The 17,776-nt window shown below is 45.0% G+C and overlaps 1 protein-coding gene across 12 annotated transcripts in view; it reads left to right on the plus strand.

The window, feature by feature from the left end:
- LOC143942641 (NACHT, LRR and PYD domains-containing protein 12-like) overlaps positions 1-17,776 on the plus strand; it is a 280,534-nt gene that overhangs the window by 34,967 nt on the left and 227,791 nt on the right. For 3 of the 12 annotated variants that reach the window (XM_077464012.1, XM_077464017.1, XM_077464016.1), the window contains exon 2: positions 16,528-16,699. The exons of the other annotated variants lie outside the window; for them this stretch is intronic. The gene's annotated coding sequence lies outside the window, so the exon portion shown is untranslated. The remainder of the gene's footprint in view (positions 1-16,527; positions 16,700-17,776) is intronic. 12 annotated transcript variants of the gene reach the window in all.

Here is a 17,776-nt window from a genome sequence, read left to right on the forward strand (position 1 = left end):
TCCTCCATCAGCTGTCTTCATATGATGATCCATCACTGAGGATGATATACGAGTATTACAGAGATGACCTGATCTACATCCTGGAGAACACGCACCCCGGGGCCCTGCTGAGAGAGCTGAAATCTCGGAACGTCTTAAATACAGATGTAAGACAAAAATATTTCTAAATGAACCAATATGTAAACTATGTCAGTGCAAATCACACGTGGAAATAATTGCTGACTGAGGTTATGTGCAGACCTTGACTTTCTCTGTAAAAGTCAAGGTTGGTCCCACCCTCTACCTCCTGAGCTTAAGTTAAAGGGGTGCCGAGCATATAAGATTAGATGCCTATAACGCTGACATTTCTCAATGTTTGCATCATGTCTTGGTTGTAGTAGCATTTATTACAATATAATAAGAAGAAACTGGTACACAGGATTTTAGTGTCTCTATATTCCTGAACTTTATTTGTTTCATAATTTTGAATAATACATATTATAATACACACTGTATTTTTAGCAGAAGTTTAATCTGTTTATATTTAGTCTTTTCTGGTTCCTTCTCCCTTCTCAACATGCTAATGACATTTCATCATCACAGCATCTCTGTGCTTCTCTATGCAATGCAGGCAGATCATGGCTGGTAGGAGGGGCCAGCAAGGGGGGCTGTACAGAGCTTCCTGGTAACATCTCAGCACTCCTCATGAGTTCTCAGTCCTGAAGCAAGCACTGGGCTGGCTTTAGGGAGGAATTATGCAAATATCAAAAAGCCTTGAGTAGTCTGGAGGAGCGGCCATTTCTAGGCAGGCTGTATTTGAATGCAGAGCACCCTGGGTGACACCCACATGTGATGCTGAACTTCCTTGATTAAAAGAATACAAACCCAATTAGTGAAAGGAGCGAGCATGGGACAATCAGCTGGGGAGGAAAAAGCTAGATGATGCTAGATGTCCACCAGCCAGGAAATTAGTTGGGCTCTGTATGACTTGCTGCAGCTTCTAATGCACATTGTAGGAAGCTCACAGTGTGCATTGAAATTAGACGAAGGTCGGCCATACACGGTTCAAATCTTGGTTTTCGGCTAAACCTTCTGAGATTTGAACGGTTAATGGGCAGGCTTAACGTACCAAGCTGATTGATCAATAAATCTGATTCACTTCCGATTATCACAAGTGGCTACAATAGCGGCTAGTGATAATCACTGTCTTCTCCTGGTGGGGACTGGGGACGGCTCCCCCGGTCCCTACAATTGCTGGTAGCACTGTCTGTGATGATGGGGGAATCGTGCAAATTTATTTTCTGCAACCCTGGGCTGCAGAAAGAGAAATTCACACCGTGTTTGGCTGGTCTGAGCCATTTCTGTAGAGAGAAACCTGTACAACTATGCAAGACTGTAGGGAAGGCCATAGGTTAGATATAATCTTACTAAAAATGTGCTAAAAATGGTATACTAATGAGCGGTACCTATGACCCCAGATTACTATGTTGAAATAAAAGGAGAACAAAGTTGGGACTTTATATGAGACCTTGGACATACACAAAGGGGAAAAAACTGGGGGACATGGGGGACAAGGGGACTTTATATGAAATACAACACTCAGGGTTGGCTGAGACATTGAATTAATATATAATATAAATGGTGTTCTGGGGTGACAATAATGGGCATAAAGCAATAATTCATCAAGTATTTAATTGAAATCAATCGGTAAACAATAAAAAATAATAATTCATACAGATACAATATATTACTATGTAAATAAATTAAATCAATTGTATATTAAATAAAATATAATTAGTATAATATCTCACGACATAATTTCATATCATACAATATATCATAATAATAATAATATTAATAAAAATAGGTATAATAACATAATAAATAATATATCATATAGTAAAAATAATTAATAAGTAGCAGCAGTACACCCAGAATCGACACGACCATAATGAACATATTGTAGTAAAAAATAAATAGATAATAAATAAATCAATGTCTCCACCCTTTAATAGAACCCCTGATAAGAATTATGGATACTGTGATATAGCAGCAAGGGTAAAAGCTCTACGCGTTTCGTGGACTTATATCCACTCATCAGGAGCAGCTGGTTGGGAGTATCTAAAATAAATTATATGCAAAAAAATTAATGATGATTTAGAAATTAATTGATATCGGAAAGAGAGGGAGCAACACCTATGATCCTAGCCCTCTTACCTGCAGTAATATAGTGTAAATAGTAGAGAACAGGTAAAAAATGATAATAATAAATAATAATTGGGATTATATGTATCGGGGGATGATAAACCATCGTCCACCCGGGAGCTGAGGTAGTGACGAATGCGGCGGCAGGGCAGAGGCATCAGTGTTGCCAACCTACCAGATTTAAATTTACTGACACAACACACAAAGTTTACTGGCAAAGTCAAGTTTTTACTGACCTTTCCAAAAGTTACAAAATTATAGTTTTAAGTGCAAATTTCAGTATTTAGGCTACAAATAAGTACAATATGCAATTAGCAATGTAGTTTAAGGTAGATATTAAGGCAAAAAACATATTTCTTATTTTATTCTCAATATAGTAAGTAAGTGGCTCAGGGACAGGACTCAAGGGCAGGAAATTCAAATGGGTGACACGCCCATGAAATGGACTCTCACAGTGTCGCTCACGGCAGTGTGCAGCAGCACAGATCACTGGCATGTCCCATCCTGAGTCACAGGGACAGTCTCTCTCCATGCCAGCTGGTCCTCTCAGTCCCCTCCAGTTCAAACAGCACTGAGAGCCCCACTCCCGGCTTGCCTTCCTCCAGTCCCGCAGACCCACACATGAGGCTCTGGTCACTCAGCCTGGCTCCCTTGTACCATGACATCACATGACAAAGCATCATGTACGACAGACCCCCCCCCCCCCCCCCGTACCACCTGAACATACTGTACCAGGCACTTGGATGGTACTGACCGGCTCTGGACCCAAGCTGTGCATGCCCAGTTCTGAGCCAAGCGTCACAGCCATATTATTTACTGACAAACTTTTCCTCTTACAGGCAGGAGAAAAGTGCCCATTTTTTACTGGCTGTCAGTAAAAATACTGACGGTTGGCAACACTGTATGTAATGGACACATTGGAGACAATATTGACTTTCATGGTACCACCATAGACATTATAAACATTTAAAACACATAATTTTTTGTTGCAAAACATATATAAACACATCGACAGTTATCATTTTTCACTAAAGAACACACTGATCGTTCTCTCAAAAAAAGGTACTAATATTGCCAGTAAAGCAATACTATTAAGCACCACAAATCAGATGTTGCAATCTTGAGTATATACATCCAGTTCTTCTCAACATGTTTTGCAGTTCAGCTGCTTTTTTGGGAGCACTGTACAGAGTAGCTTATCTGATGATTCCAATCGGACCGATGCCCAAGATAGCACCAAGGTTTAGATACCCGGAGGGTGTGGGACGTACAAAGGAAGAAAGACACGTGTCACCATATCAAGCCAGTTCCCAAATATATCAAAGTGGGTAAAAATAATTAGAGAAGCAATGTGAATTCAAGATCTTCAAGGTGTTTAACCATCATGATGTATACATCTCTACATTATGACTGGTAATATGCTCAATGACTGCATTCATGTTTTATTCTGATTGGTGGTGGGCATTTGTTCTGCATTATACCTTTATGGAGATCCAGGGGATGTCTTTTCCATCAGTCTATGCTCGGTGGTCCCTTAGTTATAAAGTGAAGTATATAGGATCTTTTATCCTCACATAATCAACCCTTTGTGGCTGTTAACCACTTGCCGACCGCCTCACGCCGATGTACGTCATCAGAATGGCACGGGCAGGCATAAGCACATATATGTACGTCCTTTGCCTCCCGCGGGTCGGGGGCCCGATCGGGCCCCCGCCCGGTGCCTGCGGCGGTCGGTTTTCGTTCGGGAGCGATCCCGGACGAGGGGACGGCCATTCATTCATGGCCACCCCCTCGCGATCGCTCCCGACGAATGGAAATCCCCGGTGACATCACTTCCTCTCCTGTAATGTAAACACAGGAGAGGAAGTGATGTATTCTCTCCTCCGTGTCGGTATTTTTCGTTCCGACACGGAGGAGAGCGGATCAGTGAGTTGCACCAACACATCCCACACACAGTAGAACATGCCAGGCACACTCACACCCCCCCTTTACCCCCCGATCACCCCCCCAATTACCCCTGCCCCCCAGTCACAGTGACACCAATGTCATTTTTTTTTTTTTTTTTTTTTTTTTGCATTGGTGTCATTTGTGACTGTAATAACTGTTAGGGCAGTTAGGGTTAGCCCCCTTTAGTTCTAATGTACCCCCCTAACCCCCCCAATAAAGGTTTAACCCCGTGATCACCCCCCGTCGCCAGTGTCACTAAGGCTGGGTTCACATTGCAGCGGTTTATGAGAACGAATGTGATTCGCACCGCACTGCAGTGCAAATCACATCCGATCTCTGTGCGATTCGAGTTCAGCCATTCGCCGCACCCGCCACACCCGCCGCACCCGCCGCAAATTCGCACGGGACCCTTTTTTTGGCCCGCAGCAGAATCGGATCGCATGGGTGTTCACACCATGCGATCCGAGTTTGCAGATCGCACTGCGATATGCGAACTGATCTGGGGGTGTCAGTAACATTTCACTGACACTCCCAGCAGTTCGCATAGGGCAGTGTGAACTGCCGCCGGGAGGCATGCGATGCGGGAACCCGCCGCGGATTCGCGGCGTTTCCGCATCGCTCCAGTGTGAACCCAGCCTAATAAGCGATCATTTTTCTGATCGCCGTATTAGTGTCACAGGTGACGCTAGTTAGGCAGGTAGGTATTTAGGTTCGCCGCAGCTTTTTATAGCGCTAGGGACCCCCATATACTACCGCATAAAGCCCCCTGATTGCCCCCTAGTTAACCCTTTCACCAGTGATCACCATATAACTGTTACAGGTGACGCTGGTTGGTTAGTTATTTTTTTATAGTTTCAGGGCACCCGCCATTTATTACCTAATAAAGGTTTAACCCCCTGATCACCCGGCAGGTGTCATTTGTGACTAATAACTGTTAGGGCAGTTAGGGTTAGCCCCCTTTAGTTCTAAGGTACCCCCCTAACCCCCCCAATAAAGGTTTAACCCCGTGATCACCCCCCGTCGCCAGTGTCACTAAGGCTGGGTTCACATTGCAGCGGTTTATGAGAACGGATGTGATTCGCACCGCACTGCAGTGCAAATCACATCCGATCTCTGTGCGATTCGAGTTCAGCTATACAGATAGTATGGCTGAATTCGTGTCGCACCCGCCGCAAACTCGCACGGGACCCTTTTTTTGGTCCGCAGCAGAATCGGATCGCATGGGTGTTCACACCATGCGATCCAAGTTTGCAGATCGCACTGCGATATGCGAACTGATCTGGGGGTGTCATTAACATTTCACTGACACTCCCAGCAGTTCGCATAGGGCAGTGTGAACTGCCGCCGGGAGGCATGCGATGCGGGAACCCGCCGCGCATTCGTGGCGTTCCCGCATCGCTCCAGTGTGAACCCAGCCTAATAAGCGATCGTTTTTCTGATCGCTGTATTAGTGTCACAGGTGACGCTAGTTAGGCAGGTAGGTATTTAGGTTCGCCGCAGCTTTTTATAGCGCCAGGGACCCCCATATACTACCGCATAAAGCCCCCTGATTGCCCCCTAGTTAACCCTTTCACCAGTGATCACCATATAACTGTTACAGGTGACGCTGGTTGGTTAGTTATTTTTTTATAGTTTCAGGGCACCCGCCATTTATTACCTAGTCTCACTAGTGTACCCCTAAATTTAGGGGTGTCTACTTTCTAAAATGGGGTCATTTGGGGGGGGGGGGTTTGTGCCATCTTGGCATTTTATGGCCTTCAAAACTGTAACGCCCTTAGAAAGCCTGAAGGCGGTGCTTGGTTTTTGGGGCCCCGTACGCGGCTAGGCTCCCAAAAAGTCCCACATATGTGGTATCCCCGTACTCAGGAGAAGCAGCAGAATTTATTTTGGGGTGTCATTTCACATATGCCCATGGCATGCGTGAGCAATATATCATTTAGTGACAACTTTGTGAAAAAAAAAAAAAGTTTGTAATTTTCCCGCAACTTGTGGCAAAATATAAAATATTCCATGGACTCAACATGCCTCTCAGCAAATAGCTTGGGGTGTCTACTTTCTAAAATGGGGTCATTTGTGGGGGTTTTGTGCCATCTTGGCATTTTATGGCCTTCAAAACTGTAATAGGTAGTGAGAAGTGAACTCAAAAAATTACGCCCTTAGAAAGCCTGAAGGCGGTGCTTGGTTTTCGGGGCCCCGTACGCGGCTAGGCTCCCAAAAAGTCCCACATATGTGGTATCCCCGTACTCAGGAGAAGCAGCAGAATTTATTTTGGGGTGTCATTTCACATATGCCCATGGCATGCATGAGCAATATATCATTTAGTGACAACTTTGTGAAAAAAAAAAAAAAAAAAAAAAAGTTTGTAATTTTCCCGCAACTTGTGGCAAAATATAAAATATTCCATGGACTCAACATGCCTCTCAGCAAATAGCTTGGGGTGTCTACTTTCTAAAATGGGGTCATTTGTGGGGGTTTTGTGCCATCTTGGCATTTTATGGCCTTCAAAACTGTAATAGGTAGTGAGGCGTGAAATCAAAAATTGACGCCCTTAGAAAGCCTGAAGGCGGTGCTTGGTTTTCGGGGCCCTGTACGCGGCTAGGCTCCCAAAAAGTCCCACATATGTGGTATCCCCGTACTCAGGAGAAGCAGCAGAATTTATTTTGGGGTGTCATTTCACATACGCCCATAGCATGTGTGAGCAATATATCATTTAGTGACAACTTTGTGTAAAAAAAAAAAAAAAATTTTTTTTTTGTCATTATTCAATCGCTTGAGGCAAAAAAATAAAATATTCAATGGGCTCAACATGCCTCTTATCAATTTCCTTAGGGGGTCTACTTTCCAAAATGGGGTCATTTGGGGGGGTTTTGTACTGCCCTGTCATTTTAGCACCTCAAGAAATGAGATAGGCAGTCGTAAACTAAAAGCTGCGTAAATTCCAGAAAACGTACCTTAGTTTGTAGATGTGACAACTTTTGCGCAAACCAATAAATATACAATTATTGACTTTTTTTTTACCAAAGACATGTGGCTGAATACATTTTGTCCTAAATGTATGACTAAAATTGAGTTTATTGGATTTTTCTAATAACAAAAAGTAGAAAATATCATTTTTTTTCAAAATTTGCGGTCTTTTTACGTTTATATCGCAAAAAATAAAAATCGCAGAGGCAATCAAATACCATCAAAAGAAAGCTCTATTTGTGGGAAGAAAAGGACGCAAATTTTGTTTGGGTACAACATTGCATGACCGCGCAATTACCAGTTAAAGCAGCGCAGTGCCAAAGTGTAAAAAGACCTCTGGTCATTTACCAGCAAAATGGTCCGGTCTGAAAGTGGTTAAAGATATTACAATCTCAAGGTATATGAGACATTTATACCTTGATGTCCCTGTATTTTTGAAATGGTTAAAATATGGTGGCCCCAATACATTGGAGATATAAATCTCTGAATACAGTCATTGAGCATATTACCAGTTATATTGTAGAGATGTATACATCATGGTGGTTATACGCCTTGAAGATGTTGAATTTACATTGCTTCTCTAATTTATCTTTGCCCACTTTGATATATTTGGGAACCAGCTTGATATGGTGACACGTGTCTTTCTTCCTCTGTATGCTGCTCCGACACCCTCTGGGGATCTAACCCTTGGTGCTATCTTGTGCATTGGTCTGATTGAACTCATGGCATAAGCTACTCTCTAAAATATTCCTGAAGAAGCACTTGAATCACAAAATATTTTGAGAAGAACTGGATGTATGTACTCAAGATTGCACCGTCTGAATTGTGGTGTTTAATAGTATTGTTTTATGGGCAATATTAGTTTAATTTTTTGAGAGAACTATCAATGTTTCCTTTTTTGAGGCCTGCTTATTTTGTATGTATGTTGTATGTATATTTTGTGTCTGCCTGTTGGGGTGTGTGTGTGTGTGTGTGTGTGTGTGTGTGTGTGTGTGTCAGGGCTGGGCTCAGCCCTTCTTTCTCAATGCTGGCCGCTCAACTGTTGGCTAATTGTCAGCTCCTATCTCTCCACAGTGACCCACCTGTTGATGATATCCTGCTTGTCAGTCCAGATGATCTCTGCCTTTGCCTTGGTCACATCTCTAGAGACACTCGCCTGTGTTCCTGTTAAAGACTTGCTTGGCTGACATTCCTTCTGGCTCCAGATCATGCTTGGTGTTCTTTTACACTCATCTCTAGCTCCTTGACATTTTGGTTTGTCTGACTATACGTTCCGGTTCCTGAACTCTGGCTATGTTTTGACTACGTTTACCTTTTTTATTATTATTAAACAAGTGTGTTTTAACTGTACTTCTGTCTCAGTCTGATTCATGGTTTCTGTCAGTAGGCGAAGGCCGTGAATTCAGAAGATGCAGTCAATCCACTTGTTGGTAATATTTTTTCCAGATTGGATGAGCAGGATCATTGCATGAATCCGTTTGCCATGGCGTTGCAAACACTCCTCAGTCACACGGCTCACCTGGAATCTCCCACTGTGGCTTCTCCGGTACAAACTGTGTTGCAGGCCATCCCTGCTGCTGCTTCAGTCTCTGTGTAGGCACCCACCTTGAGTATTACCTTTATAAGAGGTATGTCCGCTTCCGTTCTGCTTCCCCAGCAATTTGGGGGCAATCCAGTTCAATGCAGAGGGTTTCTAAACCAGGTTGAGATATACTTTGAAATGCTGCCCCAGGCATTTCCCACAGACAGAAGCAAAGAATATTTTGTGATATCTTTGCTTTCTGAGAGAGCCTTGGCCTGGGCAAACCCTCTATGGGAGACGCAAAAACCTGTTGTCTTGAGTTACCCTGAGTTTGTGTCTTCTTTTAAAAGGGTATTTGACGTTCCCACATGCTCTGCTTCTGCTGCCAAGTGCATCATGTCCATCAGAGTATGAGAACTGTTGCAGATTATGCCATTGAATTCCATACTCTGGCAGCAGAGGTTGCTTGGAACAATGAGGCCCTCATGGCTGCTTCTTCTCATGGTCTCTCGGATACCATCAAGGATGAGATAGCAGCCCAAAATATATCCACTGAGCTGGAGAAGTTGATCCCATTTGCCATCCTCATTGACTTCAGACTCAGAGAAAGACATCCTTTTAAGGAGCGCTTGCAGAAGCCTCCTGTACATTTGTCTCCGAACTTTGCAGTCCCACCCTTGCCTCCCTCACCTCACATGCCTCCTGGTACAGATTCGGTCTGTAAGATGAACCCGTGTACTTGGACTTCACGTGTCTCTCTGCGGATGAGGAACCCTTAGGAGGAGGGAGAGATTGTGCCTTTGTGGCCAGGCAGGTCACTTTTTTTTAAAGTCTTGTCTTGTCCTACGTGTCCAGGGAACGCCTGAACCTTGTGGTCCAGTCATGGACAGACCTTAGGTGGCGTTGTTTTGTCCCCAGTTATCTAGAAGGATAAGCCCCTGGTTTTAGTTACCCTTTCTTGGGCTGAATCATCCATCTCTAATCGACTCTGGGGCTGCAGGCCTGTTCATTGATGCTGCCTTTGTATCGAAGTACTCGATTCCGCTGCAGCTGTGTGACACTTGCCATTGAGGCTCTTGACGGGAGACCTCTACAGCCTACCCATGTGACTCATGAGACTGTTCCGTTGTCCATGGCTGTAGGGGCTCTTCAGCATGAGATAATCCAATTCCAAGTTATTTCCTCACCAAAGTTTTTTTGGTTATTGATTATCCTTGGTTACATAGGCACAACCTCTCTTTTGAATGGCTCTATGCTGAGGTTTTCACCTGGTCACCACAATGCAGTAAGACATGTTTCCGAAGGTAGCCAAGGTCCTGTGCAACTCTTCACTCTCCTGCCTGCCGGAGGAGTACCGCAATTTTAGAGATGTCTTTGACAAAGATCAAGCCGGTAGTTTGCCTCCACTCTGGTCGTATGATTACGTAATTGACCTTCAACCTAGTACCATACCCCCTCATGGCCGTGTTTACCCTTTGTCTGTCTTGGAGGATAAGGTCATGGAGGAATATGTTGCAGATGCACTTTCTTGAGGTTTTATCTGCAAATCCTCACCTCTTGCTGGTTCTGGTTTCTTCTTTTGCCACGTACACACATAGCAGACTATCCGGCCGACTTAGTCTGGTGGACTTTCCGAACGAGCTACCTGCCCACACACAGTACTTTTGCGGCGGACTAATACGGTGTACTAAGTCCGCCGGACTATCCGCCGTACTTTTGAAATGAACGGACTTGCCCACACACGTGATGGAAAGTCTGCTCATTTTGAGCGTGTCTCCAGGTAGCCGGGGCCAGCGAAGGAGGCGTCGCATTAGACATTAGTCCACCTGGTATGGACTTAAAGGGGAATCCCTACTCTGAAAAATCGGCGTGGGGGTTCCCCCCTAGATCCATATCAGACCCTTACCCGAGCACGCTACCCGACCGGCCAGGAAAGGGGGTGGGGACGAGCGAGCGCCCCCCCCCCCCCGCTGAGCCTTACCAGGCCGCGTGCCCTCAACATGGGGGAGTGCCTTGGGGAAGGGGGTGCCGCATGGCCCTCCCACCCCAAAGCACCTTGTCCCCATGTTGATGAGGACAAGGGCCTCTTCCCGACAACCCTGGCCATTGGTTGTCGGGGTCTGTAGGCGGGGGGCTTATCGGAATCCGTGAGCCCCCTTTAATAAGGGGGCCCCCGGATCCCAGCCCCCCACCCTATGTGAATGAGTATGGGGTACAATGTATCCCTACCCATTCACCTGTAAAAAAAAGTAAAAAAAAAACACAACACACAAGGGTTAAAATAGTTTATTGCACAGCTCCGGGGGTCTTCTTCCATCTTCGGGGGTCTTTTCGCCGGACTCCTCCGCTATCTTCTTCTAGCTCTTTTACTAGCGGAGAAGCCCGGATTTCTTCTTTGCCACACACACGACCGGATTGTCCGCCGAAATGCGAGTCCGGTGGACAGATTGGAGTACAAAAATACTTTCTTAGTCCGCCGGACTTTTGGGTAAAAAAAAGTCAGCCGGAGCACACACACAGGGGGAATAGTCCGCCGGACTTTTCCACTGGATTGTTTGATCGTATGTATGAAGCATTTGTGAAGAAGAGTGGTGAACCTCAGTTTATTATAGGGGTCATTATAGGGGTCACAATCATTTCAGGATTAAGAATGCCTATCCGATTCCGTTGATTATGGAGTTATTTGACTGCTTCAAGGGAGCAATGGTTTTCACAAAGCTTGATTGGGCATACAATCTCGTGGGCATTAAGGAGGGCGACGAGTGGAAAACTGCGTTTAATACCGGAACAGGCCATTATGAGTACCTCGTAATGCCTTTTTGGCCTTTTGTAAACGCCCTGGCAGTTTAACAGGAATTTATTAACAATGTCCTCTGAGATTTGTTGCAGTTATGTGTGGTGGTTTATCTCGATGATATCCTCATATTTTAGAAGTCCCTGGAGAGCCACCACACAGATGTCTGTTGTGTGCTTCAAAAACTAAGAGAACAATCTTTATTGTAAATTGGAGAAGTGCGAATTCCATCGAGAACAGGTTAAATTCCTGGGTTATGTCATTTCCACTGCTGGTGTTTCGATGGACCCAGAGAAACTTTCAGCAGTCCTACAGTGGCCCTGACCCATTGGTTTATGTCCTCTGCAGCATTTTCTTGGCTTTGCCAACAATTACCGGAAGTTTATTCGGAACTTCTCGTCTCTGGTCAAGCCTCTGACTGATATAACCAGAAAAGACGGTAACCCACAGAGTTGGTCTCCGGAGTCCATTAAGGCCTTTGAGAGTCTCCAGGCTGCCTTTGTTTCTACTCCTGTGTTGGCACATTCTGATCCTACGTTACCTTTTATCCTTAAGGTTGATGCTTCTGAGACTGGAGTGTGCGCCTTTCTGTCTCAATGTCCTACCTCTGAGAGCGCTATGCATCCTTGTGGCTACATTTGCAAGAAATTGTCACCTGCGGAGTGCAATTATGAGATTGGTGACAGAGAGCTGTTAGCAATCATTTTAGCCCTGAAAGAATGGAGACATTTCCTCGAAGGTAACACTGTGCCTATTCTAATTCTTACTGACCATAAGAATCTCAAATGCCTCTCTCCCAGAAGGGCACGATGGGCTCTTTTCTTGTCTAGTTTCAATTACATTGTCTCATTCTTACCCGGTACTAAGAATGTAAGGGCTTTGTCACAACAAATTTCATCCACTTCCAAGATGGAGTCGGTTCCAGTTCCTGTGATTCCTCCTGATCATATTCTGGTTATGGTTCACATTAGTCTCACTTCTACTTTGGGTGACAAAATTCTTGCTGCTCAGGTCTGTGCTCCTCCTGAGAAACCTTTTGACTTCTGCTTTGTCCCAGAGAGTCTCTGTACTGCCGTGCTCCAAACTTTTCATTCTCCCATGACTGCTGGCCACCCTCGGAAGAATCAACTCTAAACTGCCTTTGTAGCTGCCTGTAAGACTCCATGACACCTTCCAGTGTGCCTCCTACAACCCATACCCAATGGAGAGAAGCCCTGGACCCACCTGTCTATGGATTTCATTGTGGAGTTATCCAACTCGAAGGGCAAAACAGTTATCCTTAGGGTGGTTGACCAGTTCACGAAAATGTCCCATTGTATTCCACTTAAGAAGTTGCCCACTTCTAAGGAACGGGCTTCCATTTTTGCTTGGGAGATCTTTCGTTTACATGGGCTACCCAAGGTGATTGTCTCGGACAAGGGTAGTCAGTTTGTGTCCCGGTTCTGGTGAGCCTTTTGTGCATGGTTGGGAATTCAGCTTGCTTTTTCCTCTGTGTATCACCCGCAGTCTAATGGGGCCGCAGAACGAGCCAATCATTCCTTGGAGCAATTTCTACCTTGTTATATTTCTGACCATCATAACAACTGGTCAGGCCTCTTACCGTGGGCGGAGTTTGCTCACAATAGTGTCTTGCATTTTGCTTCCTGATTGTCCCCGTTTATGGTGAACTATGGTTTCCAACCTTCCATGTTGCCTGACTCGTTTGTTCCGCAGAGTATTTCTGCGCTAGAGGAGCATCTCCGTGGTCTTTGTTCCACTTGGGCACAAGTTCAGGAGGCTTTAAAACATGCTAATGATAGGTACAGACTCCATGCTGACTGCATACGCCTGCCTGCACCTTCCTACCAGGTTGGGGACAGGGTCTGGCTGTCATCTCGCAATCTTTGACTTCGCGTTCCTTCTCTGAAGTTCGCACCTCAGTTTATTGGGCCTTTCCATATTCTTTGCAGGATTAACCCAGTGGCTTATGTATTAGACCTTCCTTCTAATATGCATATGTCAAATTTAGTTTGTTTCCTTATTAAATCCTTTGGTTTGCAACCGCTTTACCACCTTGGTGCCTCGTCCTCACCCTGTACAGGTGTATGAAGTACAGTCCATTGTTGACTCCTGTAGGTTTTGTGGGCCCAGACAGGGCACATGGAGTACCTGGTGCATTGGAAAGGGTACGGTCCAGAGGAACGCTCTTGCGTCTCATCCTCCAATGTAGATGCCCCTGTCCTCCTCCGTGCTTTCCATAGATGTTTTCCCCTCAAGCCTGGTGGTCCTCCCAGAATGAGGGGTCTTTGAGGAGGGGGTACTGTCAGGGCTGGGCTCAGCCCTTTCTTCTCAAAGCTGGCCGCTCAATTGTTGGCAAATTGCCAGCTCCTATTTTTCCACAGTGACTCACCTATTGATGATATCCAGATGATCTCTGCCTTTGCCTTGGTCACATCTCTAGAGATGCTCGCCTGTGTTCCTGGTAAAGACTTGCTTGGTTGACATTCCTTATGGCTCCAGATCCTGCTTGCTGTTCTACTATGCTCATCTCTGGCTCCCTGACGTTTTGGCTTGTCTGACTATCTGTTCCCATTCCTGAACTCTGTTTTGACTATGTTTACTCAGTTTACCTTTTTTATTATTATTAAACAAGTGTGATTTAACTGTACTTTTGTCTCAGTCTGATCCATGGTTTCTGACAGTGTGGCAGCTTCATGTCGGGAGATCGAGACAGCAGATCTGCTACATGAGTGCCACTACATGAGTTCCTGTTCGGAGGACATCAGAGCGGTCTAGTCATTGGTCAGAGGGCAAATTGCTCGACCTTTATCCCTTCCTACCATCATCATATTCAGACACTTTGCACAGACATCTTTATGCCAAGAATTCTTTACTTCATTACTTGAACACTTGTGCTCAGACACCTTTTAGCTTTCTTTATTGCGAGGAATCCACCATATTCACTATACCCAAACGGATTACAGTTAACGAGCACCAACTACGGTGAAGAACATCAAATCTGCAATGAGGATTTTATTGCCATACTTATAGAAAGGCCCCTATAGTATTCCTCCCTAGATCCGCTTTCCCTTCTTTGGATAACGTGCAGGCTGGCCAGGTTACAGCTTCTATAGTACAACAGTATAAGCAGTTAACAGAAACATCCACTAGGGGGTGACATTTCTAAAGGAAGTGTACATATATGTATATAGTATTGTCATTGTTAAACTCTGTCTTGTGCCTTTGGGAGGAATACTTCTGCTGAGTAAACGCTGTTGTTTAACACTCAGCAGATTTATTACTTCCTCTTTGTAACAACTTCTACTTTTATTTGGTTCAAGTAAAATTATCTTTAGAACCTAATTTCCTTAAGTTGTTTGATTATTGCCACACAGTCCTGCAGGATGTCTGAACTCAGAGTGTCAGGTGGGTTGGAGGGTTCACTTGGTCATGGCCATGCAGATGAGCAGGTTATTCTCAGCCGTCCTCTAGGGGGGCCATGCTACATTTGGGGACTTGTCCGGGATGCTATCTGCAGCTGGCCCTAGCCACCCTAGATCAGAGCCACAGTCTGTGTGGGAAGCCACCTCTATGACCACGGTTGCTTGGGGTAAAAGACCTGGGACCCCAACCGACAGAAGCACCATTCTGGAGATCTCGGGGAATGAGCACACTGAGAGGGAGATCAAAAGGTGGCTGAGAAATCTGGCAACAGGACACCGGGTCTACCTGGTGGAGACTGAAGTCTCAGAGGAGTTGGATCAAGTCAGGGCACTGATAGAATGGGAGGAAGAGGTGCCAGTGTGCTTTCAGGAGGAGGAGGTCCATCTGATGGAGGAAGTGACTCCAAGGGTGTTCCCACTCAAGCTCGATAGAGGCCACCTGTCACTGTTTTGGAAGGAATAAAATTCCCCAGTCTGTATAATAGCAGATGTCTGTCAGGGACTTAAATTCATGAGCAAAAATATATTTATGAAAGTAGACTGGGATGCAGCAAGACCTAAGCCTCGGTTGTGTCTCCCAGATGGTCAGACACTCTGCAGTCCACAGTTTCATATGCCCTGTCAGTGTAGTGAGCCAGTAATCAGCGTCTCCTCTAGGTGTTAGTGACCCCGTCCCCCTCTGACGCCATGGGGAAACCCATAGGGAAGTCCCTGTGAAGTCCCCGTGCACGAAGCAGGGTAGAGGATGTCGCAGAGGAAGATGCCAGATGAGAACTCCGGAGCAAGAAGCAGAGGATCAGAGGAAGAAGCAGAGGAAGAAGCAGGGAAGAAGATGGAGGAAGAACACTTAATGAAGAAGACCCCAAGAAGATGGAAGAAGAAGCGGGAAAGAAGAAGACATTAATAAAGGAATTGTCAAAAAACGTCTCTTGCCATTTTAAAAATTTTTGACACTTTTTTTTTTTGTGAAATGGTAGGGGTACATTTGTACACCATTACCATTTCACACAGGGGGGGAAAGGGATCTGGGGGTTAAAGTGGGCTTCCAGATTCCGATAAGCCCTCGCCCGCTTGACCCCCACAACCACCAGGTAAGGGTTTTGGGGATGAAGCCCTTGTTCCCATCAACATGGGGCATGTAGCCTGGTACGGTTCAGGAGGGGAGGCGCTCTCTCCTCCCCCCTCTTTTCCTGCGGCTTGCCATGTTGTGTGCTTGGATAATGGTCTGGTATGGATTTTGATGGGGACCCCCATGCAATTGTTTTTTTTAAATTTTGACAATTTCGGGGGAACCCCACGTTTTTTATTTTTTATTTATTTTTTATTTTTTTACATTTTGGTTCGGGGTTCCCCTTTAATATTCATGCCAGACGCAAAGGGCCTGGTAATGCACTGGAGGGGGATCCAGTGGGGGAGCCTATTATGGTACTCATTCTTTGACACATTTGATTTGTTTTATATTTTCATATGTTGTCACATTACATTTTGATTGTTGGCGTGACAAGCCTAATGCTGCTTGTTATATATACAATGAAAGGAAGCCACGTGATCATCGATCACATGATACTGGCAGTGGACCGGTATAGGGATCAGTCATCCACTGTGTCTGGTGAACACACCGGGTAACAGATCATGTATGTAAACAAATAGATGTTTCAGACCTCCCTGGTAAGAATAATATGTCTGTATTTCAGAAATACCGGACAATAATAGAAGGATCGGGAGTTACTTGCTTCTCTCATACCTTGTTACAAGACATTCTGGATCTGGGAAGGAAAGCTGTGATTGGACTCTTGGAATGTCTCAATTTACAGAAGAAAAATAATCCAAATTTATTGGCGGTTGTGGATGAGATCAGTTGGAGAGGTAAGAGGACTTTTTTTATTTGCAATAACAATTGTGACAATCCTGGGACACAGTACTAACATTGTGGTCAGAGGAAGGAAACACAGTGTATCTCATGCACTGGACATTTCAGATTATGAAAGTTCTGCTGAAGGCAAAGTTCTGAAGCAGGGAAGTAGGAATAGTAAGTATTAAGAGCCCTTCCACGCTGGGGCGGTGCGGGGTGCCGGTGGTAAAATGGTGCTATTTGTAGCGCCGCTTTACCGTCATTTTAACAGTGCTATTCGGCCACTAGAGGGCAGTTTTACCCCCTGATAGTGGTCTAGAAAGGGTTAAAACTGGTATAGCCACGCTGCCCCATTAATTTCAATGGGCAGGAGCGGTGGAAGTGCAGTATACACACCGCTCCTTCACTGCTCCAAAGATGCTGCTAGCAGGACTTTTTTTTAGCATCCTGCCAGTGCACCGTTCCAGTGTGAGGAGCGGCTCTTACAGGGTGCTTTGCAGGATCTATTTTTAACGCTGCAGCCCCAGTGTGAAAGGGGTCTCATGGTTTGTTTTTTTGCCATAACTTTATCTTTAATGATTTTTTTTTATTTTTTTTATTTAAGAATATTTTATTGTATTTTCAAAGTTATACAATAACAATGACTCAGATATAATGAATAATCATATAACAAAAAGATAACCGGTACACATGTACATCCAATCTGGTGTAGGTAGTGCTATTTAAACATAAAGGTCACAGTGAATCAGCCAAACCCTGTGGATAACAAAATGTATAAATAAACACCCACATTGTGGTCTGGTCTGTCAGGTGGAACCCGTCCAGCTCAGAGCAACTCGACCCAGAAAACCAGAAGTATAATAAATGCAAGAGTAAAATAAAATAAGAGGGGGGTCTAGTATAAGGCCTCAGGGTGACCCCCGAGAGTCCAGGCTCTCCCACCCCAATGGGAGCTAACTGTGCGAGAGCCCAGAAATCCCAAGGACCACTCCTGAACCATCAACCAAGGCTGCCCCCTTCTGGAAAAGATTGTCCACACAACGGGTTCCCGGGCACCTGAAGCAGAGGTAAACAATATATATAACAAATAC

This window comes from Lithobates pipiens, unplaced genomic scaffold (assembly GCF_037356315.1).
Source record: "Lithobates pipiens isolate NorthernLeopardFrog02 unplaced genomic scaffold, aLitPip1_a1.2 Scaffold_30, whole genome shotgun sequence".
Lineage (NCBI taxonomy): Eukaryota > Metazoa > Chordata > Amphibia > Anura > Ranidae > Lithobates > Lithobates pipiens.